This window comes from Myotis brandtii, unplaced genomic scaffold (assembly GCF_000412655.1).
Source record: "Myotis brandtii unplaced genomic scaffold, ASM41265v1 scaffold51, whole genome shotgun sequence".
NCBI classification, from domain to species: Eukaryota; Metazoa; Chordata; class Mammalia; order Chiroptera; family Vespertilionidae; genus Myotis; species Myotis brandtii.
Window position 1 is genome coordinate 2,610,077 of NW_005369442.1, and position 10,292 is coordinate 2,620,368.

The window sequence follows — 10,292 nt, forward strand, 5'->3', positions numbered from 1 at the left end:
GGCGGCGTCAGAGCTGGACCTCGCCGTCCGGGACCCGGTCGAGGACCAGGGTCAGCTCTCTCCCCGCTAGAGCGGCGATGCTTTGTCTAACCGCTGCCAAGTCATTCGCACAAACTCTTGTTGCCCCAGTTCTGATGGGCCCCCCGCTTGGATGGCTGAGGCGAGACAAAGGTTTTCCCTGTTTACCAAAGGCTGGAGCCGGGAGACTTCACGCTGCCGGGTGTAAAATGTGTTTTCCTTCTCTTCTCCCAGAGGCTCTGGCGGTGGGTTTCCTGGCGCGATCACGCCCTTTCTTGCAGAGAGGTCTGTAGTGGCGAGATTGCACCCCCTAACCCTACGGGGGCGGTGGGTGGGGTACGGCTTTCACTCGTGGCTATCAGTAAACAGGAGGGCTGACTTCACATTTGATATCAGATATTCTCAGCGTAGACACATCGAGATCATTATCTGGATTGTGGCTTTTAGGAGAGAATATATGTAAAGACACATTGATTCCGTGGATGCGGGGAGTGGGGGGACAAAACCTAGTAACTATGACCATGTGTTGTGAAATTTAAATATGGTTTTATAAATAATAGCCCAGAAACTGATCTGGTTTAGGTAAGGGAGTGTGTGTGTGTGTGTGTGTGTGTGTGTGTATGTGAGAGAGAGAGAGAGAGAGAAAGAGAGAGAGAGAGAGAGGAGGGGGCGAATGTTGGGAGGGGTGGTGGTGGTAGAGAGGGAGTAGTTAGAATACAAAGGATAAGGCAGTTTTAGTAAAAGATTCTTAGTTAATTTCCTGTAGCAAATTTTCAATTCATTAAGGTGTCATTAAATCATTGTTTCCCTGTTAAAATCACCTATAGTAGTTGTTAAATTATATATGTAAAGGCTAAACGATTATTTAGCATTGTGTGTGGCTCAGGAATCTGAATAGAAACAATTTTGAGTAATTTTTCAAGTCAACAAAGGAAGGACACCTTCGCTGCTACCTCCTTTATTCTATGAGAAAACTGAACCCTAGTTCCAGATATTCAACAGAAAATTGCCTGTAAGAAAAAAAAATTCAAAGGCAGGTTTTTACAAGAAATATTTTGAAAAAATGCATCTGCTGTAGGTGATAAGGTTGCATGATAGATTGCTTTAACTCAGAAGTGTGAAGGGAAAACAGTCATTGTACTTCCACCCCTCCCCAGTATTATTTACAATGTATTGTCTCCAAAACCTTATTTTTACAGTCACCTCTGACATGGAGAAACTTTCACTCTAAAGACTTAGCAGGACTTGGCACTGGATTTGGAGTCAGGAAGATAATACAGATTTAACATATTTAGGCACTTGGTGTGAGAAACAAAAGCTACTATACTCAGGTACACCTCATTTTATGGAGCGTGGCTTTATTGCACTTCCCAGGTGTTGCTTTTTTTTTTACAAATTGAAAGCAAGGCCTCTATCTGCAAAAAGAGGGGGTGGTCTGGAACCAAACCTACAGCATCTCTGAGGTATGCTTGTAGTTCTTTCTAAATCACAAAGCACTATAATAAGCCTAAATTATTGTTACTAGATGAGGAAGCTGTAGTTTATAATTATCTCTTACACAATTTTGGAAAAGTTAATTGAAATTAATATAAGATTCTCCAGGGCAAAGCATGGTCTTTTAAGTCTTTTTTTTTTTTCTTTTTCCAGCCCACATTTCTAATCTGGTATATAGTAGATATTCGGTAAATTGTTGTAGAAAGGACAAGTTAATGAAAAATAAAATACAGATGGATAACACACGCATACAAATCAAATTGGTTCACTTCTTTTAGTTTAATGAACATTTACTGAAGGCCTTCTTTGTGCCAGGAACTGGGTGGAGTGTTTCCACATACAGTTTATAAAAGGATTGACCTTCCTTTTTTTTTTATCATATTTGATGTGTGTCTTGATGAATGGGGCCCCTTGGGTGGTATTAATGATCATCTCATATAACCAAGTAGCACAAAGGAACATTACACTTGTTATATGTACATATACTTTCTCACAATGGCCTGTGGGGAGCAGGGCAGATATTATCATTCCCGTTTTGTAGGTGAGGAAATCCAGACACAGCGAGATTAAATGACTTGCCAACTCCTCGCCACTGAAGCAACAATGCCGGGACGGAAGCTGGACCTCACGCCTAGCGCTCTCACCTCCAAATCACACTGCCTTCTCCAAGATACACTGCACCTGCAGAAAATCACTCTTGAGTTAGGCATCATGAAGAAGTCTAGCTTTTGAATAACTTTTATATAAGGAAAAGTCACATTTTACAACCTAATACTTATGAAGTGGTTAAATGTACAAGTTCTGGAGTCAGGTGACTAAATTGGAAGCCTGGATTTACCAGTTACTAGCTCTGCATCCTGGGCAAGTGACTTCATCTCTCTAAGTCTCAGTTTCCTCATTAGTAAAATCAGGGAAGTTATAGGACCTACCTTAGAGGATTTTGGGGAGGATGACATGAAATAGTATAGTGTATGTGCTTAGCACAGTGTCTAGTAGAAACTAAGCACTCGGTATCAGCTAATTATTTTTCTTCTTCTTATAATGTAAAGCACTGGTTTTTAAACTTTTCTTTTTTTGCACAGTAAGAGATACGTTTTACTTTGGTATCCAGTATACAGATACATTACAAATGTGTTTAATTTTTTAAAATGCATTAATCAATGTTTGACTTCCTCTGTGCTATGCATTCTCATATGTTTTATTCTATTTTATTAGAAATGCTGGTTGAGACCCACTAGGTCAGTGGTCGGCAAACTCATTAGTCAACAGAGCCAAATATCAACAGTACAACGATTGAAATTTCTTTGGAGAGCCAAATTGTTTAAACTTAAACTATATAGGTAGGTACATTGTTATTAACTTAATTAGGGTACTCCTAAGGCTTAGGAAGAGCCACACTCAAGGGGCCAATGAGCCGCATGTGGCTCGCCAGCCGCAGTTTGCTGACCACGGCAGGTGATTTCAATCACATTGATGGATCATCACCTGCAGTTTGAAAAACACTAATGTAAAGAATAATCAGATTAAGTGCATTAAATAAAAATCTGTTCTTGAATTTTTATATCTTTCATTCTGATGATTTATATAGTATCAGTTGGAATTTGGATATTAAATTACACTGAATATGGGTTACTAAACATTCCTCAGTAATTACAGTCACTTATTGAGTATTTATTATGGTCTAGGACCTAGGTACTGTGCTAAGCAGTCTATTATTACATGTTTTCTAATTCATTGCTCAAAACAGCCTGTAGTTTGCCTTGTGTTTCCCTTTGATAATGGAAATTAATTCTCAAAGAGGTTATATTAACTTTCCCAATATCATGAAGTTAGTGAGAGATGAAACAAGAATTTAAACTGAGTTCTGTTTGACCCTAAAGCTCTCTGCTCTCCCCTAAACTCTGTTTTGATGTTCCCTCACAGTAATTTCTGAAGATGTATCATTTTTTAAAAATATATTTTATTGATTTTCCACAGAGAGGAAGGGAGAGAGACAGAGAGTTAGAAACATCGATGAGAGAGAAACATCGATCAGCCGCCTCCTGCACATCCCCCACCAGGGATGTGCCCGCAACTCAGGTACATGCCCTTGACCGGGATCGAACCCGGGACCTCTCAGTCTGCAGGCCGACGCTCTATCCACTGAGCCAAACCGGTTTCGGCTATCATTTCTTATTTTGGGTAAATTTGAATGGCAGTATTGAGAATTTACCTGGTGTGGTATATCTTTTATAGTTTCCTTTGAAAGAACCTATATTTCTTCAAAATTTGAAGAAAAATTTGAACTTAGTAAATAAAGTAAGAGCATACTGGGTAGACTAGTAATTTATTTTGACTTCGCTGGTCTTTGATGTAAATATTTTAGAATAGCTTCTGAGGTTTTTATGGTAGTCAATTAATTGGTCAGTTTTATTGAGTACCCAGAGGTTTACTGTATCTTTAGAAGAGACATGAAAGCTGTGTAACTATAAAAAGACTTCATTATGAATGATTGTCAGCTTTTGTTAAGGCACAAAATGAAGACTTCAGAGCTACAAAGAGTACTTTATAGTATATTGATTTGTCTCAAAATCACCAAGCAGAAAGTATTTATTTTGTAAAATACTTGTGAGAAACGACTACTAACTGTCTTACTATTTTGGGGGGTTTTGTTCTTGTGCGTGTGTATTTCAGTTTTTGCAAGTGCTTCTTAAATTTTTAGCAGTATTTTAATTTTAAATTTATGGCATTTCTGGGACTTTCCTCCTATTTAAAAAACATCGAGAAAGACTTAAAGAATGTTAAGAAAAATTTTTTATAAATAGTACTTAGAATGCACAAATAGATGATTTTAAGTGTCAATGGAAAGGCAAATTTCACTGTTCCTTTCACACTATATCTTACAAATTGATTCATGTATTGTCTGGCTTGTGTATTGTTGTCGACATGTAGGAGTGTGCCTTATAAATAAGATGATTATCGGATGCCTAAAGATTTATAAATATGTTTCTGCTTTTGTATTACAGCTTCTATTCCCATGGAGCTTTACACTTTTAACTCTTATGTTAAAAGAGTTTATTTGTTAAATTAAGGTTAGTCTTTCCAAACTGCTAATTTTGAAATCAGAGTTTGAGTAGGTCATTTTGATATTTCAGACAAAGAACAGCAGTTTCATGGTTTATTAATGTGGTCTGAAAACCTGTTTACTTCTCTTCGTCAGTCACCATTTTCTATTAAGATTAGATAAGAATGAACGTACTGTTTTGTTTATTATTTAGTATCAGATTTCATGCTTAGGTTAGCCCTCAGAAAACCGATCTGCCCCTAATGAAATTGTGTACAAAAGTAGTAAGCTTACGTTTAATGCTTATTTTATTACTTTATTACTTTTGTCTAACACTTAAGCCTTAATGAATTGGTATAGTTTTTGTGAGCATCAAGAAATGTTTCATCAATTGCATGTTTGTAATTGTATAATCATTCAGGCAGATACTAAACTCAGTTACCATTACATTTTGTACTACTTTTATTCTTGATGGGAAAATTCTTAGAGATAAGAAGAGCAAAATCAATTACTTGTATCATTGGCTTTGAGGCAGATTTATATGTATATTTTAGATTTACATATATGTATGAATTCCACAGATTTGTGAGAAGGGCAAGATTGCAAACTCTTAATCCATAAGTTAAAAAAGTATTTTAAGTAACTGGAAATAAAAAAACTGAGTAAAAACCTTGAAGAGATGTTGGATGCCTTATAGTCACAAGTTATTAGAAATATTTAAGAAGCCAAATAGCACAACCATATGTAATAGCTTTTATATTCTAGTAAGTTTGCATGTGGAAAGGTGACTTCATTTAAAATGTCGAAAATGAAAAGCAGAAATATTTTCAGATTTTAAAATCTTGACCAGCTCTTCCAGATGTTTATAGAATTTTTCAAATACTATAATTTGAAGCTGAGGTGGAAAATTCAATAAACTTGCTTCTGAAATCAGTATGGTATTAAATGTTAAGTGTTCTAGGAAAATATGCAGAAACTACATCCCTGAAACACTTTGGGAAATACTTAAATCAGAAGTCAGTGCTCCGCTCAGTGGAGACAGGTTGCTAGAATAGAATTCAGTCACATATAGCAGCTGCTAAGAGGAATTATTTCCACTAACAAGAAAGGAAGAACAACTCGCTAAAAAGGTGTTGGGCTTTTTACCAGGGAAGATAAGAACAACACAGACAAATCCACTGGCCACTCCCACTCACCTGGTGAGGGGTTGACTGGCACTACGCGGGGGTAGTGCAAAGAGAGCCTTGGTTATATTGGAATCTAGGATAAACTGGATTCATAAATAATCAGTGAACATTCTTGTGTATAAATTGTTAGCCCATGGTTTCTTCACTTGGGAGAAATCAAAAGGAAAGGCCATAGATCACTGTTTTTGGAAGAGGAAACTTCAGAGCCATTTATGGTCCCAGGTGGGGACCACAGCTGATGTTCTTAGGGAAGCTTGTGACAGATTCAGCAGAGCAGGTAAGACACGGGCTGCCCTAAATGATTGCATTCAGGATTTTCTTCATTTTGAAAAGTTGTAAATAAACTTAGTGACTTTTTGTCTACCAGGGTATCATTGCGACAGAAGCAATGAGCTTTCTTGGCACTGATGATGAAGCTGCCCCAGCCATGTTGGTGATGGGTTAACTGTTTTCTAGAGTTAATGAGGTCGGGGTCACAGGTTCAGTTCCTTGGAAGGGCAGTTAGCTTTGCTTTGTTCTCTGGTCTCATATGGTGCTCTTCACCCAGGGCAGCCATCTGGCGTAGGCAGATCATTGATCACAAAGGGACTAATAAGCCAGACAGTGTGGGAGGAGCAGCATGAATCTTTCTCAGTGGATGTTGAGTAATTCGAGAAACAATTCCAAAAGCATGTGCAAATTTGTGTTTCATACATTATCTTTCTTTTTAAAGATCTTTATTGTTGAAAGTATGACATAGGTTCTCCCATACATTATCTTAATATGTCAAAGGTAACGTGGTTGTCAAATATTTTTCTTTGTCATTTTTGTTGAACTCGCATTTTAACAGTTGTTTTTTCAAGTTAGGGTTTTTTAGAAGTCTCACTCACTCAGCAGTTGTACATTGTCCTGAATGTTCCTCACCCCCCTTTGGTTTGTAGGACAGTAGCTGTGGTGGCGAGAACAGGGTGAGCCTGCAAGTAGGCAATCAGACCACATGCTCAGTTGTTCACAGATCCAACTCCACTGAATTAAGACATAAAAGTTAAAAAAAAAAATTCAAAGGCTATTTTGAATGAGAACAAATACACTGAGAATCTTCAGAGAAACACTGTATAGTCTTTCTAAGTATTCCTGATCTACAAATCTTATATTCCCTTTTTAAAAATTATTTTTAGTAATGAAAGAAATGCCAGAGGTCATCTAGACCTGTGCTGTCTCCTATGGTAGCCACTGGTTCCATGTGGCTATTGAGCGTTGAAGTATGGCTTGTCCAAATTGAGATGTGCTGTAAGTTTCAAACACTTGGTATGAAAAAGAATGTAAAATATGTCATTAAAATAATTTTAAATATTATTACATATTAAAATAGTGTTTTAGCGATGTTAGATTGAATAAAACTTTATTAAAATTAATTTTACCTGTTTTTACTCTTTAAAGTATGCCTACTAGAAAATTAAAAATTACCTGTGGCTCACATTTGTGGTTTGCTTTATATTTCTATTGAGCAGTTCTAGACCAACCCCTCATTTTACAGATAAGAGGGCTAAGGTTCAGAGGTTAAGTAACTGAGCTGAGTTCTTTCCATTGCCTGTAATCTCTCCCTGCTAATAGGTTAGGTGCTCAGGAAGATGGAACTCTTTGAACCATCAGAGGACCATTTAGTGCATGGCAATTACTGTGTGTTGCAAGTTCTGTGCTTGAGTCATTGCATATTAGAAGTAATGCCAGTTTGCGTGTGTGTGTGTGTGTGTGTGTGTGTGTGTGTGTGTGTGTGTGTGTTTGTGTTTATGTGTACAGATATATGTAGGAGGGGAAGTTTGTTTTGTTTATAATGTTGATGTTTAGGCTTAGTTTTATCTTCCTATATAGGTCAGTGGCCCTACAGCTTTATTTACTTACTAGAGGCGCGGTGCATGAAATTTGTGCACCGGTAGGGTCCCTAGGCCTGGCCGGCATTCGGGGCTGATCAAGACCTTCCGGCTGTCGGCTGGGGCCTTCCTTCATTCCGTGCTGCCCCCTGGTGGTCAGTACACATCATAGAGCAATTGAACTCCCGGTCTCCCGGTTGAACTCTTGAGGGGACAATTTGCATATTAGGCTTTTATATATAGGTAGATGAGAAAAGCACATTGCAATATTAGACATTAACAGTTGTAACTCTGGGATGAACAAGATTGTTGCTCATTCAAATGGGAACTTTAATATGTATTTTTTATTACAAGGAAGATTTCAGATGGTTTTGAATGAACCTTGATGGAAAAGTAGCAAAACTTTCAGCTGTATCTATTATGGATGGAGGAGAGCTGAGTAAAAAGAGGTGCTTAGCCCATGTTCTGAAGAAAGTGCTATGAGCAGTTAGTTACTGTCTCTTAACTATGGATGCTCCTGATGTTCTGGTCAATGAAGAAATAGCCAGGGTTGGCTGGTGCAAACACAGACTGTGAGTTTTCTATCAGTTTTGTGAAAATCATGGTCTTTACGTGGCAATGATATGAAGGAAGAAAACCTCAGGACCAGATTTGTTGTTTGTTATTTTTAGTTAAGATTCTAAGGCATTTTGAGTTTGTTATCAGTGACCCAATGATAATGAATGAACAAGGACTTTGTCAGGCAACCTCTAATACTTCAATTAATGTCATCATCTATATTAGCTAGTAAGGTGCATGAATTTACCTTTTAAGAATGGTATTGTGGAGCTTGAAAGAAGATGAGTGATTAATTCCAGGATGGTGGCTTATAAAACCTTTTCCAGTTGATCATTTTTCTGTGAGTTCTGTCTGTTACAAACAACCCCAGTTGATCGTAGGTACAGAAAAACAAAACAAGATAGTAATCCGAATGGTTACCTTTAAATAGTCAAAAAAAAAAAAAAGTAATTATCTCATGTGGTGTGAAGTTTAATGTAAAGTACCATTACCATCCATATCCTTTCCAGCCCATCAACATAAAGCCAGTTTATGGTATGTCAGCACACATGTACTGAGCATGTACCATGAGCTGGGCGCCATAAGCTTAGCATGAAAAGAACAAAAGTTGGGGGAATACAGATCATTTGAATGTGACAATGGTAGATCTCAGCCCAAAGCATTCATAACTTTTGTTGTAGTTTCTAATCTGGGAAAAGACTGTAATATTTTTATAGAACTAATTTTGCAGAAGCATTGTTGTAGAACAAATGCATTATGATTAATATTCTACAATTCACTAGTGATTTCATGCACTGTCTTGTTAAACATCATATCCCATTTCTAGCAGTAACCGATTCTCTTTCCCTTTGGGTCATTGGGATAATTAGTTGGGATACTGGGCTGCTTGTCATCCCATTGGGAATCATATTCGACATGGAAAGGTAGCACATGTCCCTTGTATTCCCTCCTTTTTTCCCCGGTTCCAGTTGTTCATACCAGGAACTGTGGAGTTGGTAGTGAACATAAAAATGAAGAACCCAGAGTCTAGTAAAGAAGAAAGACACAGCAGAATGTAATGTGTGCTATGATAGAGGCTCAACGCACTATGGGAATTCAGAGGAAGGAGTGAGTATTCTGGTCTAGACAGGTAGGCTGAGGAAAGATAAGAAGGAAGCTTATGAAGTGATACTTGAGCTGTGTCTTGAAAAAATGTGTAGAATTTTGACAGATGGAAAGGGGGTGGAAATGTATTTCAGAGATAGGGAACAGGGTGAGCATGAAAGCCATGGTGTGCTGAGGTGGCAGGAACATTGGGCATGGAAGGGAGTGGCAGGAGACAAGACTAGGAAAGTGAGTCAGGCATAATTTGGAGAGATTTGACAGGTAAAGCGTACTGACATTTTTTATTAGGCAATGGGGAGCTATCAAAAGGAGGGTGTGGCATAACTGCGCCTACTTTGGAAGGATGACTGGGAAATAAGAGGCCTGGTTCTGAGGTCAGCTTTCTCTCTAACTAGCCTAGTGACCTTAGGAAAGTCACTTCACTCCTCTGAGCCTCAAATGTCATGGATAAGATAAAAGGTTTGGGCAAGAGTTGTTCAGTCCATCAGTAAACAAATGCAGTGGTTATTGAGGGCTTAGCCTGTTCCAGGTGCTGTTGTTGGTGCTGGGATACAAGAGCAAACATAGGCCTCTGTACTATGGAGATGATAGTCTGGTGGGAGAGATAGACGATAAACAGTAAACAAATCTAATCTAATAAAAGAAACATGCAAATTGACCACACCTCCACTATGCCCCCAAGCCACGCCCACCAGCCAATCAGAGCGACTATATGCAAATTAACCCAACCAAGATGGCGGCTGGCAGCCACAGAGCTGGAACAAGCAGGAGGCTTGGTTGCCCTGGTGATGGAGGAAGCCAGGCTTCCTGCCTGCCCTGGCCGGCTGTGGCCTCCACTCAAGGCAACAAAGTTTTAATGATAGAAGATAAATAAATCCCAGATACCTGCTTCCAGCCAGCCTCCACTGGGAGCTTGGGTGGCTGGGGGGCATGGCCAGCCTGCAAACAGCCATCAGCCCCTCACCCAGGATGGCCACACCCTCATGGTGTGAGGGTCCCCACTGGGGGGCTTGGCCAGCCTGCAAACAGCCATCAGCC

At 38.8% G+C, this 10,292-nt stretch overlaps 1 protein-coding gene across 1 annotated transcript in view; it reads left to right on the plus strand.

Annotated features, from left to right (window-relative positions):
- The first annotated feature begins 241 nt into the window (after window positions 1-241).
- The window catches only part of KIAA1211 (KIAA1211 ortholog), a 239,738-nt gene continuing 229,687 nt past the window's right edge, over window positions 242-10,292 (plus strand). The window contains exon 1 of the mRNA XM_014548463.1: window positions 242-303. The gene's annotated coding sequence lies outside the window, so the exon portion shown is untranslated. The remainder of the gene's footprint in view (window positions 304-10,292) is intronic.